The 18,453-nt window shown below is 48.4% G+C and overlaps 1 protein-coding gene across 2 annotated transcripts in view; it reads left to right on the top strand.

Annotated features, from left to right (window-relative positions):
• CTDSP2 (CTD small phosphatase 2) overlaps positions 1–18,453 on the top strand; it is a 72,912-nt gene that overhangs the window by 14,594 nt on the left and 39,865 nt on the right. The window contains exons 2-3 of one of the 2 annotated variants that reach the window (XM_075901716.2): positions 12,001–12,138; positions 12,732–12,901. The gene's annotated coding sequence lies outside the window, so the exon portion shown is untranslated. The remainder of the gene's footprint in view (positions 1–12,000; positions 12,139–12,731; positions 12,902–18,453) is intronic. The other variant, XM_075901717.2, reaches the window with a different exon arrangement.

The raw sequence follows: 18,453 nt of genomic DNA, 5'->3' as shown, positions 1-18,453 counted from the left end.
CTTCATATGGCCCTAAAAGAATTAGTTTAATGCCTTCTTTCCCACCATCTGCCCCTGCTGACCAATATAAAATGAGCTTCTTTCAGTGTTCTACTTTTACATTTTTCTACCCATATAAGACCAGTCAATATAGCACAATATATTCTGGAATTGCAGCAAGTTCTTTCCCATTTTTTAGGGCTGGGCCATTTTCACACAGGTTCTGGTATAAATCTACTCTGGCAGAAATGCCGAAAAAGCAACATAATGAAAAGCCATTAAACTCCTACTGATAGTTTCCATATCAACACAAAGGCTTATGTGTATGATCTTGTTAGCAGCAATTTTGAGACTTCAGAAAAAGTTATGATTTCTGTAGACAGTAACTCAGAATAATCAATGAAATTCATTCAGGCTCCAGCTATAATGAGTAGGGTAATGGTATTTTTCCATCTTGACCTGCGCAATGAACTATGTCCATAACACTTAGCAGTCTGCTATAACTCCGTAACATCTGCCTATGGGGGGAAGATATTGCTCAACTCCCAGGAATGCATAGCCAATGTGACAGCAATAGGAAATAACCTCAGATGTTATAGTGAGGGCCACAAAAGGGCAGTGAATTCAAAACAGAGACTGAACGTAAACAACTTCTTAAGTGCGCAGGATTCCTGCTTTGCAAGGTTTCTGAACAGGGAAAACGCCAATCATTAAATAAGTAAATCAGATGATTGTTCAAAGGTTTTGTCCAGATTATTTTTTCTCCTAAACAATGGAATTTAACATTCTTTCAACTCAGTTGCTAATGACCGACAGTAAAAACGCAGTTAATTGAGCATTTTCTGCAGACGTTGCTGCCGGGTGTTCATTTTGTGTTTTGTGGGTACGTGTGAAAATGTTGGGCTGGGTTTCTCTGTGTGTGAAATGTCTTACTATAGGTTTATGGGTCTCAGTGGGGTCACCCTGTTAGTTTGTAAGTTTAAAAACAACAAGTAGGCCTGTGGCACCTTAGAGACTAACACAATTTTTTTTTTTCAAGTCTCAAATTTTTTTTTCAAGTCACAGGACTACTTGTTGTTTTTATATATTTTTGACTGTCAAGTGGCCAGAATGGGTGTGTGTCCAGTTTTGTATCCGAGGATGATTCTAATACACGTCAGTTTTTAGCACTGACCTTGTAGCTGAAATCTGTACCAGACAGGTGAATATAAAATAAAAAAAAATAAGAGAAAAGTCAATGGGGAAGAGACGGAAATATTTTCTGAATAGCAGTACTGAGGGTGTTTTCTCAAAATGGGAACAAGTGTTATAAAGTGGTATCGTCTCATTTGGATTCCTCTCCCTATCAGCAGATGTTCTGTGTGCCAAGATGGGGGTGATCTAAACTGGTCTGACTAACATCTAACTCAGACTCACACCCATTTACCAACACGCAACACTCCTCAATGCCTTGCACAATTTGTGGGCCAAGCTAAGAGGTAGAGTGTGAGTCTAAACCTGACTATTGCACAGACTACTTCGTTGTCAGAGAAAGCATGGTCCAGTGATTAAAGTGGGTTACTGGTTATCCGGGACTCTTGGGTTGGATTCCTGGATCTACCACTGGCTCTATTTTTCGGACAAGAAGCAATGGGCTTAAATTGCAACAAGGGAAGTTTAGGTTGGACATTAGGAAAAACGTCTTGCCTGTCAAGGTGGTGAAACACTGGAATAAATTGCCTAGGGAGGTTGTGGAATCTCCATTGTTGGCGAGACTTAAGAGGAGGTTAGACAGACACCTGTCAGGGATGATCTCTAGATGGTACTTAGTCCTGCCATGAGGGCAGGAGACGGGACTTGATGACCTCTCAAGGATTGCATGGATTCTAGGATTCTATACCTCACAACAGCTCTGGCTGTGGCTGATGAATCTCAGAATAAATTTCTTGAGTCCAGCATTTTCAGTGGCAGGCTCTGAGCCATGACATTCTGTGTTGGAGACCCAGGTGAGCCAAAACCCTACCCCTCGGAGGGGGCTTTACAAGATACACCCCTTTGCACAGGCCTTTCCTTGCAAGGTGGAAGGCTCATCAGCATCTTTTCTGGAGACAAAATGAAAACCAACGGCGGAGGGAAGCTGGGTCAGTGATGCAGGGGCAGAGATCTTGGGGGAAATCGGGGCTTTTAATCTGTGCACCTGGCATCTGGATAATAGGGTGATGTGTTTATTAAAAATTCAGTTGATAGACTCGATCCATCCCTTAGTTCCATCGCTAAACCCTCTCCTGCCATTTCCCCAGGCCTCCCCTCCCCCCGTTCCAAACAACCCTCCTTCTCCCCCTTGTGTCAAGTGGGGAAGGACAGGGCAGCTGGTGACTATAAAAATGAGAAGCTCTGGCCCGTCTCAGGCAATTTTTTACTGCATACAAGGGCAAAGTGGCCCTAAGGCAGTAAGGGGCAACCGAGGCTAGTGAGTGGGCTGTATGAGTGGCCCTCCTTCATCTCATGGGGCTGCAAGGTTGTCGTCACCAAGACGGGAGAGGGCGGTGTTGCTCACGGCACTCGCGTGGCTAGAACAGGCGGGGGGGGCGACGGAACCGTAGCTGTGCTTTGACCGGACGCAGAGGGCGTTCAGTGGTGTGTGCAGTCAGTGCGCGCCTCACTGTGCCTGCCCTTGCTTTATGTGCATGTCACTTTAGAATTATCAGTAGGGAAAAAACGACACCAACGAAAACCCACGGAATCTCGAAACCCTGCACGTGGGCAACAGTAAACACAACGTCTCATGGGCCCCACATAGAACCCCGATGGGCTGCATGTGGTTTTCGGGTCACAGGTTGCCCACCGCTGCCTTCGGGGTGCAAGATTCCGGCTCCTAATTTCTCCTCAGGATGAAAGAGAACAATTCCCCAGGCTGTTCCACAAAGTATTTTTTCTCCTCTTAGATCCTTGTCAATGGGCTCTGTTGTGGGGGACGGACTGAGTTTCTCCCGATCGGGTGGCTGCTTAAGTCTCATCCCTTAGTCTGCTGATGCTTGTGGAGAGATGTCACCACTCAGAGTCAGAATTCTCCAACATCTTGGTCTTTTTCCACCCCAGTGAGGGGCGATTCCAGCTTCCATGGCAGACAGAGAGAGAATTTGTAAATTGTCACTTGAATATGCAGAAGAGACCTTTGACCCCAGAGGCCATGACCTATGTTGGTTGCCAGAGCCCGTGAGTTCGGCCGTGACCTGCACATTCCCTGAAGAGGACAGCTGGCCATGCCTTTGGGATACAAGCCAGAAAGTTTTGAATGGCTCCCTAGTGAGACAGGGGCAGGCAAAAGGAGCAAGCAAGAAAGGTGGCCCGACACTCTATTCGGCTTTGGTCATTTTTATTCACAGGAGACAATGGCTTCCCATGGGAGCCATAGCTCCCAATGACCCTATCCATTCATGTGGAGAAGGACAATGCAATAGTTCATGCTCCCCTGAGAATTCCCCATGCAGTAGTTTGCACTGCGCACGCCTGTGTCTGTTACGCTTTCAGAAAACATTTTGCAACGCTAGCCCTTGAAGTGAGACCAGAAACTTCTCTCTTGCGTGGGACAAACTCCAGATTCCAAAGTGTGGACAGAGCCATCCCTCAGTGTTCTGATAATGTGCAGAGAAGCGGCTTGAATGCAGTGTGGGGTCTGCCAACCCTCAGTAGCTTGGGCTTACCAAGGTTCATCTCAAGCACACGTTTGCTGAAAGTGCAGAGCTCAGACCATCTGTGAATTAGGGATGTGAACAGGTAACTGGCTACCTGGTAAGCATCACCCTTACTAAGGCTATGTCTAGACGGCAGGCTTCTTTCAGAAGAAGCTTTTCCAGAAGAGATCTTCCAGAAAAACTTTTCTTTTTCCGAAAAAACGCATCTGCACAGCAAAAGTGCAATGAAAAAACAATCTGCTTTTTCTAAAGATAGCATCCACATTTGATTGGACGCTCTCTTGCATTTAAGCTGAGATTACTGGGGACAGAGTGGCCACCAGGGCACCTGTGCTTTTTCCTGGAGGCCTCTTCTTTCGAAAAAATCCGCTCTTCCCCGTCCACACATGCCTTTTTCCGAAAAAGCTTTTTCAGAACAAGACTTCTTCCTCGTAGAAAGAGGTTTACCGCTGTCGGAAAACCCCCTCCGTTCTTTTGACTTTCTGTTGAAAGAACGCAATAGCAGTGTGGACGGTCATTTTTCTGGAAAAAAATCTGCACTGTAGACATATCCTAAGTGATGCTTATTGGGTAACAGTTAACCAGTTGCCTGGGAGCAGCCCCCCACCTGTTGCTTCCACCAGGCTGGAACAGTTCCCCACCGTGGATTCCATTTAGTCGGGATAACATGTTAGGGTATGTGTACACTACCACCCTAGTTCGAACTAGGGTGGTAATGTAGGCAACCGGAGTTGCAAATGAAGCCCGGGATTTGAATTTCCCAGGCTTCATTTGCATCTCGCCGGGCGCCGCCATTTTTAAATGTCCGCTAGTGCGGACTCCATGCCGCGCGGCTACACGCGGCACGGACTAGGTAGTTCGAACTAGGCTTCCTATTCCGAACTACCGTTACTCGGTACCGAAACGAGGAGTAACGGTAGTTCGGAATAGGAAGCCTAGTTCGAACTACCTAGTCCGTGCCGCGTGTAGCCGCGCGGCACGAAGTCCGCACTAGTGGACATTTAAAAATGGCGGCGCCCGGCGAGATGCAAATGAAGCCCGGGAAATTCAAATCCCGGGCTTCATTTGCAACTCCGGTTGCCTACATTACCTACCACCCTAGTTCGAACTAGGGTGGTAGTGTAGACATACCCTAACCGATTAACTGCTTCATCGGGATTTTACATACCTAGAGTGACTCTGCTCACTTTCAATATAGTAGAATCAAGGTGCCTAAGGCATTGCCTGCACCATAAAGGGGGTTGACCTAACTTACGTTGACATCCAGACGCCGCAGCCTGTGCACGGCTGGCTCCTACTGCCGGCAGTACGCACACTCACCGGGAGCGCTTGTATCGAATGTAATCTCAGTGTGGGGCATTGCGGGATGACTCTTGAAAGCCAGTAACAGCTGACGTAAGCAAGGCAGCGTGTACAGTGACACGGCGTCAACCTAATTACATTGACCATGACTCTACGCTTCTTGGGGAAGTGGTGTTACTAAATCGGTGAAGAGAGGTGCTTATGTAGGTGGGAGCCAGATCTAAGGGAAGACATTTCCATGGCTAGGTTGATGCAAGGCATCTTACATTGACATAACTATTTAGCATAGACCAGGCCTAAGAGAAGTCAATACCAATTTGTGGGGGAAGCCTGCTGCCTTAAGTCTTCATATTTGTTCTCTAATATCTGGATCCAACTAAACAGTGAAGGTGAAAAGGAAAGAAACCAGAGAGTTCTATATTTCATGGTTTGTTTGTTTGTTTTCCTGGGACTCTCTAGTCCTGCACTCTCTCTGGTCTGGCAACATCCATGGCCCGGCATGGTTTGAGTTTGCCAGATGGTCACTTAGCATGGGCATGGCCAAGTTTCCTACAGTCCCATAAAGTTTGTTTACAGTCCCCAGTCCTGGTTCTCAGGCCAGGTCTGAACTAGACCCGGCAGGTTGGCTTAAGGTACGTAGCTCCATCTATGTAAAATACATAGCTGGAGTCAGATTATCATAAGCCAAGCTTAGCGGCGTTCCCACAGTGGAGGCAAAAGCTCCCATCAGCTTCCCTTTCTCCTCACAAAAGCAGGAGTACTGGATGCCGGCAGGGGCACCCTCTGAGTTTGATTTAGTGAGTGTAAACTAGTGTTGATCTTCCGCGGAATGAAGACAAGGCCTTTGTGTTCTGTGCGATTTGTTAGGTCTAAGTAACCTCTAAGAGCCCCAAACAACTTTTAAAACAACGAGTAGTCCTGTGGCATCTGAGGGTGCATTTACACTCCAGAGGAAGAGTGAAGCTACCACTGTCGATCTTCCAGGGTTCAAATGAGTGGGTCTAGTGAAGACATGCTAATTTGATCTAAGAAGGGCGCTCTGGTCGATGCTGGTTGTCCTGCTTCCACGAGGAATAAGGGAAGCTGAAAGGAGAGCGTTCTCCCTTGGCTTCCTTCAGTGTGGACAACGCCAAACATCGAGTTAAGGTTCTTTGACTTCAGCTACGCAATTAACGCAGTTCAACTTGTGTATCTTGATTCGACCTTAGCCTGTAGTGTAGACATATCCTTGGAGGCTATCCTATCTATCTATATAAAAAATATAGTATCATGAGCTTTTGTGGGCAAAACCCACTTCTTCTAAGAGCCCAGGAAGCAATGGAAGAGTTAGTAATGCTGCTAGGCAACTGACCTCCTGTGGTCTGGCAAGTTCTCCGGTTCACCGCCAATCAGATCCCAAGGGTGCTGGACTAGAGAGATTCAACCTGTACTGTATTTTCATTATTTTCTGTCTTTTAGCCAGTGTTGTCTTTAAGTCGTCATTGTCAAGTCCAAGTCGAGTCTCAAGTCACTTTCAAGTCAAGTCCCAAGTTGAGTCTCAAGTCTTAATTTTAAACATGTCAAGTCACTTTTGTATAAGCCATCAATATCGGCATTTTCGGACAATTTTTTCACCAAGTCGACTTAACAAAATTAGCAAGTCTCAAGTTGAGTCTCAAGTCACAAACAATGAACCTGAGTCGAGTGTCAAGTCGAGTCACCTAGGTGACTTAAGTTGGATTCGAGTTCGAGTTGTGAGACTCGAGTCAACAACTCTGCTTTTAGCTTTCTACCGGGTGGGGCTGGTGGGTGTTGCTGTGTGGCCTCAGCCAGTGTGGGTGGCTGCCTGACATCTCAGCCTGAGCTGGCTGTAAAAAGAGTGCTCACCATGGCCTATTTGGTTACAGGCCCTTTTCATGCCAAGCTAGCCATTGGTAATACATTGTGTGTTTTTGTTTTTACAGCAGGCTGCCAAAAACTTTTGCTGACCTCCCTTTTGCTTTGGAAAAATGAGAAGCTGGTAACACAAACAGTTTGCTGCCCAGTTCGCAAATAGTGCGACAAAGCTGGTTAGACCTTAAACCTTGAAAAACACCAGTATCCCTTCTCTGGATCTGCTGCTTCTTCAGGTATTTGATAAAAGAGGGGGGTCACTGTTCAATTAAATCTCAGAGGAGGCAGCCATGTGAGTCCGTAACTTTAAAAACAACGCATAGTCCTGTGGCACCGTAGAGAATAACAAAAATATATGTATCGTATCATGAGCTTTTGTGGGCAAAACCCACTTCTCAAGATCATCTCACCTTGAGGTTGGACATTAGGAAAAAGTTCCTAACCGTCAGGGTGGTTAAACACTGGAATAAATTGCCCAGGGAGGTTGTGGAATCTCCATCACTGGAGATATCTAAGAGCAGGTTGGACAGACACCTGTCAGGGATGATGTAGGCGGTGCTTGGTCCTGCCGTGAGGGCAGGGGACTGGACCTGATGCCCTCTCAAGGTCCCTTCCCGTTCAGGATTCTATGATCTGAGGAAGTGTGTTATGCCCACAAAAGCTATCCTATATATATATAGGTCTCTAAGGTGCCACAGGACTATTCGCTGTTTTAATTGATCAATTAAATATAGGAGAGACTCAGAACATTGGTTCCTTTGAAAAAAGAGCAATTTCTAAGGCATTTTTCTCTCTAGTTTTATTATTGAAGACATTCCTTCTGTGTCTCATTAGGGCTAAGGCAATGAAAATAAGCAACAGCTACCGTTATTCTTATGTGGCTTCCACGTGAGACATTGAGCTTATCTAAGGACAGGAAACTCAATCACTGGTCATGTGTCCAAAATGTTCAGTAACATTGGATGTGATGGATGAGATTAAAACTGGGGATTCCCCCGTCTCTTGTTTCTGTTTGTATCTGCCTGCCCTGGGATACAGGAAAAAGTGGGATCCATCATTTGGGAACAGTCTGCACCGTGAAGCCCCCTCTTTCAGAGCCGGCACTTGGACACTCTCCCCGACTCGCTATGCAAGGGCGGGCAAATCTTTTCTGTAGCTTTTTCCCAGCTCCAAAAGGAAGGTGGTGGGCAGTGCTCCCTCTAAGTTGAGCACTTGTGCGGCCGCTCAGGAAAGATTCAAATGCCGCCCAGCTGATCGCAGAGCGCCCACAGCTGGGTGGTTATTTCCAGAGATGGTGCACATTCACACATGCCTCGGTGCACAAAATAAATTTATTCTGCACCGGTGTGGAAAAATATCTGCCCCTGGATGGAAAAGATGAGAGGGAACACTGGTGGCGATACCTACTTCCCTAGAATTATAGAATCCTACGGCTGGAAGAGACCCCAGGAGGACATTGAGTCCAGCCCCCTGCCCAAAGCAGGATCCTGATGGATCATGGGAATGAATCCATTAATACCTGTGAGCAGCCACACAAGGCCTGGAAGAATGACAGCGAGCGGCAGGTGTGAGGCCAGAGAGATACTGTTGGGCACGTGATGTAAAACCCCAGTGAACGCTGAGCCCGAGGCATGTCCTTGAACCTTTTCTCCATGACTTTTCTGTTGCCCCCCCTCCTGTCCTGTGCTGACGTATTCCACTGCGTATCACTGAGATGTGATGCTCCGATTCCTAGCACGGTTGCCCAGCTTACCCTACTGCTGTGACGGGGGCAAAGTTTGAACTGCAGACCAAGAGCTCCAAATAGGGCTCTGGTTTCAAATTCTGGCTGTCATCCTGGTCATGAGGAGATGGTGGGACGGGTCTCCAGACCAGGGTCAGTGCAAACCAAGGTCGCCCCCCCCTTCCTCCTTCCCGTGTGGCTGGCTGCCCACCTGGCTGCTTGCGAGAGCTTGGAGCACATACACTGCCAAGCGAGAAGTTCTGGTCTTCACAACATCCTCTGGCAAGGAGTTCCACAGGTTGACTGTGTGCTGAGTGCAGAAAAACTTCCTTTTGTTTATTTTAAACCTGTTGCCTATTCATTTCATTGGGTGATCCCTAGTTTTTATATTGTAGGAATAAGTACATAACTTTTCCTTATTCACTTTTTCCACACCTGTCATGAATTTATAGACCTCCCTCTGGGGCATCTGGTATTGGCCACCATTGGCAGACAGGATACTGGGCTAGATAGACCTTTGGTCTGACCCACTATGGCTGTTCTTTCCCTGTTCTTCAGGAACTGTCACAAAATCCTTACACAGGAGTGTGCTGAGAGGAGGCAGAGTCCAACTGTAAGCTAGGGACCAAATTCACCGGTATGCTCTGGCTACTTACCCTGCTCCAGTGATACAAAATATCCACAAAGCCAATAGAGCCACGTAAAGTTGCCCTAATATTGGTGAATCTGGCCCCAAATGTCTAGCGACTCATATGACAAGGGCGAGGCTCCATTCCTTGTAAACTACTTGGAATCTTGATTGCTAAATTAGCTTCCTCTAAGTCTGTAGAAAAAACTCAAACTGCCAGTGCAGCTGGAAAGATACAATGCAGAGTCTCTCCTGCCTGGCTCATTTTTCAAACCCAAATTCCTTCTGGGTCCCTGCTACCTTTTGTGGAGCTGGCACTCGCCTCCCTAATCTCTTCTCCAAATTCAAGAAGGAGTTCCTTTTATCAGTCAATCCCGAGTCAGGGCGGCGAGGGACCAGCCCACGTGAAAACCATAAGCATCGGACCCCACAAAGGGCCTTGCGAAGGTACCTTTCTTTAGTCTCCATCCCATTAACAGGGGAGCCATTCTCCTGGCAGTCTCGTTGCATAACAATGACGCTGGATTTCAAGGCCACACAAACAAGCGAGTCCTTTGGTGAACCCACCTCGCAGAGGGAAAATTCACAGCAGCTGTTTCTTTCTTCCCCCCCCCCCCCACCTTCCCCCCTGGCCTCCCCACCCTTGTGCAGCGCACACGACTGTTCTGCTGCCAAAATCTTTAGCCCCACTCACAGACTCGAAACAAAAGGCAGAGTCCAAATCGCTGAAAGACCGCTCTGATTCTGAACATGGGCTCATGTCTTTATTTCTGAATCCTACGCAAAGCGGGCCTGTCTCCTCTCAGCCTCCCTCATCTAGTGTGATCTTTCTACAGACAGATTGTAAGGAAGAGGCCCCACATGGCCCTTTGCGGTTTCGTACCGGAGCCAAAAGACTGAGAAGGTTTTTGAAGTGTAATTATTTGATGGGATAAAATCCAAAGTATAGGGGACTCCATCAGAACAGAGCGATTAACCAGATTGACTCGGATTCTCATCCCAATATCCAAGGTATGAAACATACTAGAATCACTCCTGCCACCTGGAAGTGTGAAATGGAACATGCCGGCGTCAGGTCAGCCTACCATGGTCAGATTTTGTGCATTCCGCTTCCCTCTTGCTCACGACACCCCCGGCTATTCCAGTGGTGTGCAACTCCTTGAAGCCAACCCTGTCTTGAACCCACATCCTATTCCACAGACCCCACGAATCCAAGTTTGGAAAAGAGGAAAGTCTGGTTGTCTCAAATGGTACTTTTTTTTTGTGCTGTACTGGGGACGCAGCGAAATCTCTTAGGCTGTGTCTACACTGGGCCACTTATTCCGGAAAATCAGCCGCTTTTCCGGAATAAGCTGCGAGCTGTCTACACTGGCCCTTGAATTTCCGGAAAAGCAACGATGCTCTACTGTACAAAATCAGCCGCTATTCCGGAAAAACTATTCTGCTCCCGCTCGGGCATAAGTCCTTATTCCGGAACACTGTTTCGGAAAAGGGCCAGTGTAGACAGCCCAGTAGTCTTTTCCGGAAAAAAGCCCCGATCGCGAAAATGGCGATCGGGGCTCTTTTCCGGAAAAGCGCGTCTACATTGGCCACAGATGCTTTTCCGGAAAAAGGGCTTTTCCGGAAAAGCAGCCTGCCAATGTAGATGCTCCTTTTCTGGAAAAACTGAAAACGGAATAGTATTCTGTTTTAAGCAGTTCCGGAAATTCATGCCAGTGTAGACACAGCCTTAATGTGTGACCGGATAATCTATATTCAAACTAGAACAAACAAAGATAAAAGGCTTACCAGCTCTCCTCCTCAGATAGCCCCACAACCAGAAACAGGCCAGGGGAGAGAAGCACCGTTATTGTCATATGAGACTACCCTGAAATTCCGCATTCTTATTAACATGGCTTTTACACTCTGGCTCTGAATTCCCTGTGTGCGCCTCATTAGTGTACCTGAGGAAGAATATCAGAGCCAGAAAGGAACCCTAAATTTACCGTGGAATCATAGAACACTAGAACGGGAAGGGACCTCAAGAGGTCATCCAGTTCAGTCCCCTGCCCTCACGGCAGGACCAAGAACTAGCTAGACCATCCCTGACAGGTGTCTGGCCAATCTGCTCTTAAATCTCTCCAGTGATGGAGATTCCACAACCCCCCTAGGCAATTTATTCCAGTGTTTAAATTAGACAGGTAGAAAGTTTTTCCTAATGTCCAACTTAACCCTCCCTTGCTGCAATTTAAGCCCATTGCTTCTTATCCTATCCTCAGAGGCCAAGGGGAACAATTTTTCTCCCTCTTCCATGTAACGCCCTTTTAGGTACTTGAAAATCGCTATCATGTCCCCCCTCAGTCTTCTCTTTTCCAAACTAAATAAACCCAATTCTTTCCATCTTCTCTCATAGTTCATGTCTTCTAGACCTTTCATCATTTTTGTTCTTTTATAGCCTATATATATAACGGTGGATCTTGCCACGTCCGCATGGTTATGAACAGTTTCTCAATGCTGTTTTCTAGTCATTGATTAAACTGCATATTTATTCAGCTCTAAACTATGCTAGAGAAACGATAATTGCCACACTCATGTCTTTTGGAAAGAGAGCCATGGGGCGGGGGGAGAGGAGGAACCTATAGCAGCTAAAAAACAGATTTCTTCCTATGAAAAAAATTCTAAACTGGGGAGCATCTTTAGTCTTGAAAGCCTGGGGCTTGGTTGGAGGGAGTGTAGATTTATAACAATAATCCTACACCTTTTCTTGCAAGGGTCTCAAAGCATTCTCTAGAAGGTCATTTGAAAACCTCACAAGATAGATGATTTTTCTCTCCATTTTACAGATGGAGACACTAAGGCGTGGATGGTGACTTTAAGTCCATGCAGGAAATCAGTGGCTGAGGTTAGGATTTAGCATTCCCGCCTCCCAGGCCACGCCTCTGCGTGGAAACCCAGGGTACCTGCCAGCTGAGACTAGAAATGTGAGTGCAAACTTCCAGTTCTCTGGGTGCTTTCATTTTGTCGTCCATGCGGCGGTTGGAAGGGCAGTTTGGAAACCGCATGCGCTAGGACTGGGAGGTTCGTGTAAAGAACACAGGCAGAACTGTAATTTCTACTGACCCAAATGCTGGGGACGTGTAAGGGTGCAGCAGATGATATGACCAGAATCACATGTGAAATGTAGGTTGCAATGTGAGAAGGGGATTCTCCCCTCTCTATGTCCCTCCCCCCCCCCCCCCGATCTGTGATGGTTTCAGTGCCTGGTGAACCACAATCTTGCTTCACTTCCAGGGGTTTTGATTACAGAGTGTGGGTGTTTTTTGAACAGCAGAGCTCAGTGCCAATGAAAATAGCTTTGTGCTGATTACAGGGGCAGTTTGCCGCGTAGAATTCGTGGTGTGCCTGCCTGCTCACTAGGCTCCCCACGCTGCTCGCTCCCAGCTCCGGCTCTCTCCTTAACGCTGGCCCACCAGAATGACGGGAGAGACGAGCAGCTTGTGAAATGTTAGATTCGCCCCAGCCAGACTAGCTTCAGGAAACGTTAAGGCTCAAAGCTTTGTTCTCTCTGCTTCAGTCCTAGGAATTGCTGGGGCACGCCGGGACAGGACCCTAGAAAAACTCTAATGGGCAAGCTCTTTGAATAGGGCTAGCTTCTGGGTCCAACCCCTTGCAGTGTGTTGGGACCCAAGAATCAGCCAGCAAGCCAGAGACCAGCTGCACTCTGCGATCTACAGCGGTGACCAAGTAAGGCAGTGGTTTTCCAAGGATGGATCGTGACCCCAGGACTGGGTTGCGGAATGTCGGGCCCTGGGTTGCGGAATGTCGGGCCCTGGGTCGCGTTGCTGCAGCGGGATCAGGTGACCAGTGGGGGCGCTAAGGCAGCTCCCTGCCTGTCCTGGCACCGTGCACCCCAGAAGTGGCCGGCAACAGGCCTGGCTCCTAGGTGCGGGGCAGGGAAAGCACATGGGGCTTCATGCACTGCCCCTGCCCTGAGCAGTAGCTCCACACTCCCACTGGCTGGGAACCTGCTGCCAGCTGCTACTGGGGGCAGCATGGTCTGCGGGGCCAGGAGAGGCAGGAAGCTGCCTTAGCCCTCCCCGCCCGCACCGCTGACCGGGAGCCGCTCAAGGTAAGCGCCTCCTGCCCCAGCCCTGATTTCCCCCCCCCAAGCCAGAGCCCCCTCCTGCACCCCAAAGCTCCATCCTCTGCCCCACTCCAGAGCCCGCACTCGGGTCGCGGCATCCGTCATTTTCTTCAGCTGGATCATAAGAAAAAAAAAAAGTGAAAACAGCTGAAGCGAGGTCCTGGGCATGACTTGAGGAGGCAATTGGATGGAGTGGGTGTGATGGCTTGTGACTAGCTCTCAGCGCTTGAGTCAGTGGCACACAGCTGCTCCCTGCCTGGGAGCGAAAGGCACTCAAAGCAACAGGAGCCTTTGCTCAGCTTCTGCACTGGGGCTCGCTAGAAACACAACCCCAGCCAGTGGTCCTGCGTCACCTTAGAGAGACACGAATACATATCGAATCATGAGCCTTTGGGGGCAAAACCCACCTCCTCCGAGGAGTTGGAGTGGAAATAGCACACCCAGGTATATATACCAGCAGAAGTAGTACCTGTCAATTGGAGGACCTGTGTTAATTAAGTGGGCCAGGTGTGTCCCATACATAGCTGTTGATGTTAAAGGCAGGAGGCATTGGCTCTGTAATGCACCAACTAATTAATGTCTTTATTCAAGCTCAGGGTAACAGTGTTGAATGTGTAGATCAGGGGTTCCCAACCGTTTTCGGTCCCCGTACCTCCTTGGCTTTTAGTAAACCTGCCCATACCCCCTATTCCACATGAAAGGAAATAAATTCTAGACTCTAGAATCCACAACTTTTTTCACTCACACTACTACTTTTGGAATATTTCAATTAGGATAATCTAGTTATTTACCAAATATTCCCCGTACCCACTTGACAAGCTTCTCGTATCCCCTGGGGGTATGTGTACCCCAGATTGGGAACCCCTGGTAGACAAATTCCAGTTCTGTGGTCTCTGCCATCTCTCTCTCTGTAATCATGGAATCCTAGAACACTAGAACTGGAAGGGACCTTGAGAGGTCATCAAGTCCAGTCCCCTGCCCTCATGACAGGACCCAGCACCATCTAGACCAACGGTTCCCAACCTTTTCCAGATGGGGACCCATTTTGACAATTCAGGAAGACTCGGTGACCGAAGGCATTTCAAAAACGGGGGGAGGAGGGAAGGGCCAAGCCACCTGGGGAGACACATTTCAAAAAGGTCACCAAGTAATGGCAACCCATATTGGGCTCCCGACCTATAGGTTGGGAAACCCTGATCTAGACCATCCAATTGGTTAGTGAAATTCCTTTGTAGAAGAAGGGTTGCTTTTAAATCCAGGCTTGAGTGACCAGGCAGGTTCAAATGTTCCCGTTCATCTGATGAAGTGGATTTTACCCACGAAAGCTCATGAGTCTGTATTTATTTATTCGTTCCTCTCTAAGGCTCCACAGGGCTGCTTGTTCGTTTTGTGGTCTAGCAAGCCCAGATCAGGGGAGTATCTGAGCAGTGGGTAACAGGAAACAAAATTTCTCACAGTAGAACCCCGATGGGCTTCAGGTCGCTCATCACTGATCCAGAGCATTTCAGGCGTCCACACCACCCGGTTCATCTTGAGCGTTAGATTGTCAACCGTGCGCGGGCAGGAGGCATAATTGATATGCAGATTGTTTGCACAAGCTCAGGCACCAGCTTACTGATTAGGCACACTTGGCTCTGAGCAAAACACATACACAGCAAAAATCCCTCCTCCAACGCGCCTGTAATCAAACAGACAACCACAGAGAATGCAGGTGGCATTGGACAGCCCAGAAAAGGGAATCCTAGAATCCCAGGGCTGGCAAAGACCTCAGGCGTCGCCGAGTCCAGCCCCCTGCCTGAAGCAGGGACAACGCCAACTCAATCACCCCGGCCAAAGCTTTGTCAAGCCGAGACTTAAAATGCATTAGAATAGAATCATAGAATCATAGGACTGGAAGGGACCTCAAGAGGTCATCGAGTCCAGCCCCCCGCCCTCAAGGCAGGACCAAGCTCCGTCTACACCATCCCTGACAGATGTCTATCTAACCTGTTCTTAAATATCTCCAGAGGAGATAGTTGTGTGCTTATATATTAATTCATTTAGCTAAATAATGCTTCTCCCATGGTGCAGTAGCTGACCTCAGTCCTCAAGAGGTGACATCAGTTTGAGGAGGATCAAAGCCAATATTCCCTCTAATCTTTTCCATCCATGTGCGGAATACATTTTTTCTATGTGCACTGAGGCATATGCTAATGTGCACTACCCATATAAACAAAAACCAAGCTGTGGGAGTGCTGGTAATCAACTGGGCAGCATTGCAATTTTTCCTGAGCGGCCGCACAAGCACCCAGCTTACAGGGAACAGTGATCAAAGCCATGATTGAAACCCCAGGTCCCCCAGCCCACAAGAGAGAAGTCCTGCTGCTCTTCCAGGTCAGGGTCTTCGAGCATTGGCACGGTTATCTGAGGGGAAATGCAGGCTCCACAAGCATTCCACTGAGCAGAGAGCTCATAGTATTCTCGTTGGCCTTTGAAACTCACTGTCCAACCCTGGTCCATGGTGACTGATAACAGAAGGGAAGTTCCCCAACCAGGCTGGCTTGGCAAAGTCGAGTAACTCAGCTGGAGAGGCTGCAAGTGAAATCGGCCTGTTTTGCTTTGCCGAAGTAACCCATAAACACAGGGCTTGGTGAAACCCAATCTGCTCCTGTCGCTTCCCTATTTAGGAGAACACCCTGGAGTCTGCTGCTAAATTAACTCCTGACTCCTGGAGTATGATGTCACATGACCTTTATGGTATAAGGTTATCATACATTCCAGAAATGTAGCCAATGAGAGGACGGGAATCTGAGGTCATTTCTGCCTCCCTTTCCTATTTATTTCTGTTTGCCCTTATCTCTAAATAACAGTCAAGCTATAATTTCCCATTTGACATTCGATTGTAGAGGAAAAGTTTCAGAACTGTTTCCTTCCCCCCTTCTCCCGCCTCAGATCTTACTACAGTTTGTGATTTGTAGTAAAATAGCAACTCATCAAGAAGGGGGGAGGCTATTCTACACACACATTGTAAAAGTCCATTACTACACTGAAAAAAATCAGCCTAACTAGACCAGACAGACAGAAAAAGGCTCGTTGCCCCCTTTTTACACGAGAAAGTGAGGTCCATGGAGTGACATGCCCGTGGTCACATGGGAAGTCTGTGGCAGAGACAGGAAAACTAAACCAACTTTCCTAAATCCCTGTCCAGTGTCTCCCTGTGTTATGTCTCAGCTTGTCTCTCTGGGCTTATCTCTTATCATATCTGGCCACCTCTTTGTGGATCCCTTTCAGGAAATCTTCCCTTCTCTTACCCTGTATGTTTTTGGTTGCCATGTATTTGGTTGTAAAATGCCTTTACCCCCATCTCTAGCTATGAGCCTCAAACTCCTACGACCTGAGCACTTTCCCAATTCAGCATTGTGCAAGCCCTCTGGCATCTTCCAGATTTCCCACTTGAAATGACTAGGGGATTTTAAAACCCTTCCGTTGGGAGGCGTAAAGGAGATTATTGGGAAGGCCTCAGCAGCAAGAACAAGCGATTCCGAACCTGGCCAGGGGAAGCAGGAGAGATCGCCATAAAAAAAGGGCTTTAGCTCCTAAATACCCCTACTTGTGCCAGTGAGGACTGGCAGACACTGGAAAGAAAACGCAGAGAATGGGGATAGAGGCTTTTGACATGTGTCCAGCCTGCCATAATCACTGTTATTTCTATCTATATCCAGCCTGCCACCTGGGGGGGAAGGAGGTGGAGGGCAGCCGGAACCCCAGGCCCCTTTGAATTGCTGCAGGAGCACTATAACACTACTCCATGCGGCTTTAAGGGCTGGGGAGGGGGCCAGCGCTAACTGCCCTTGGCCCCGCCCCTTCTAGGGGTGCAGAACTGCCCCCCCCCTTGCTCCCAGCCCTACGGTGGCTGTTGACCCCGCTGCCTGTTTCTATAACTTTCAGAGAACGGTGTAGAGCAGCGGTTTTCAAAGTCCAGGTCGCGCCCCAGGACTGGGTCATGTAGCTGGAGGGTAGCCAGTGGGAGCTGGCTTCCTGCTCGTCCTGACCGCGCTGTACCCCAGAAGTGGCCAGCACCGGTTCCAGCTCCTAGGCGGGGGGGGGGGGGCACAGGGCTCCACACACTGCCCTCCCCCGGAGCACCAGCTCCCATTGGCTGGTTCCTGGCTATTGGGAGCTAGGCGGCTGGTTCCCAGCCAGTTGGCTCAAGGAGGATGGTGCCTGTGTATGGGAGCCGTGCGCGGCGCCACAGGCGCACCTCTGCCTAAGACTCAGATCTGTGGCTGGCTGCTTCTGGGGCCCAGCGCAGGCTGAGGTGCCAAGGCAGGTGGGAAGCAGATTTCGAATCCCGGCTGCTCTGCTGACTGGGAGTCGCTGGAGGTGAGCCCATGCCCAACCCAGCGCCTCAATTCCCTGCCCCCACCCTGAGCCCCCTCCTGCACCCCAAACCCTTCATTCCTGACCTCACGTTGGACCCAGCACTCTAGTCAAACGCTATAATTGCGTTGGGTCATGGGCAACAGCAATTGTCTTCAACTGGGTCTTGAGAGAAAAAAAGTTTGCAAAGCGCTGGTGTAGAGTGTTACACGACACACGAGCTCTGTGTTTAGGGTCAACAGAGTAATCTGGTATGTGCAGGGTAGCCTGTACCTTGCTAACGTACAATAAGCCAATGTTTATAAGAGCATCACATCAGAACAGCCAGACCAAAGGTCCATCTAGCCCAGTATCCTGTCTGCCAACAGTGACCAATGCCAGCTGCCCCAGCGGGTGTGAACAGAAGAGATAATCATCAAGTGATCCCTCTCCTGTTACCCATTCCCAGCCTCTGACAAACAGAGGTTAGGGACACTATTCCTACCCATCCTGGTTAATAAGTATTGATAGACCTAGCCTTAGTTTATCTAGTTCTTTTTTGAACTGTTAAAGTCCTGGTCTTCAGAGCATCCTCTGGCAAGGAGTTCCACAAGTTGACTGCGCTGCATGAAGAAAAACTTCTTTTGGTTTGTTTTAAACCTGCTACCTATTCATTTCATTTGATGACCCCTAGTTCTTATATTATGGGGAAAAGTAAATAACTTTTCCTTATTCACTTTCTCCACACCAGTCCTGTTTTGATAGACCTCTAGCTAGCATATCCCCTTTGGTTCCCTCTTTTCTAAGCTGAAGA

The sequence above is a fragment of the Pelodiscus sinensis genome, chromosome 31, assembly GCF_052426305.1.
Source record: "Pelodiscus sinensis isolate ZL-2025 chromosome 31, ASM5242630v1, whole genome shotgun sequence".
Lineage (NCBI taxonomy): Eukaryota > Metazoa > Chordata > Testudines > Trionychidae > Pelodiscus > Pelodiscus sinensis.
The sequence above is the reverse complement of the archived record's forward strand: the minus strand, read 5'-3'. Positions and strand labels throughout refer to the sequence as shown.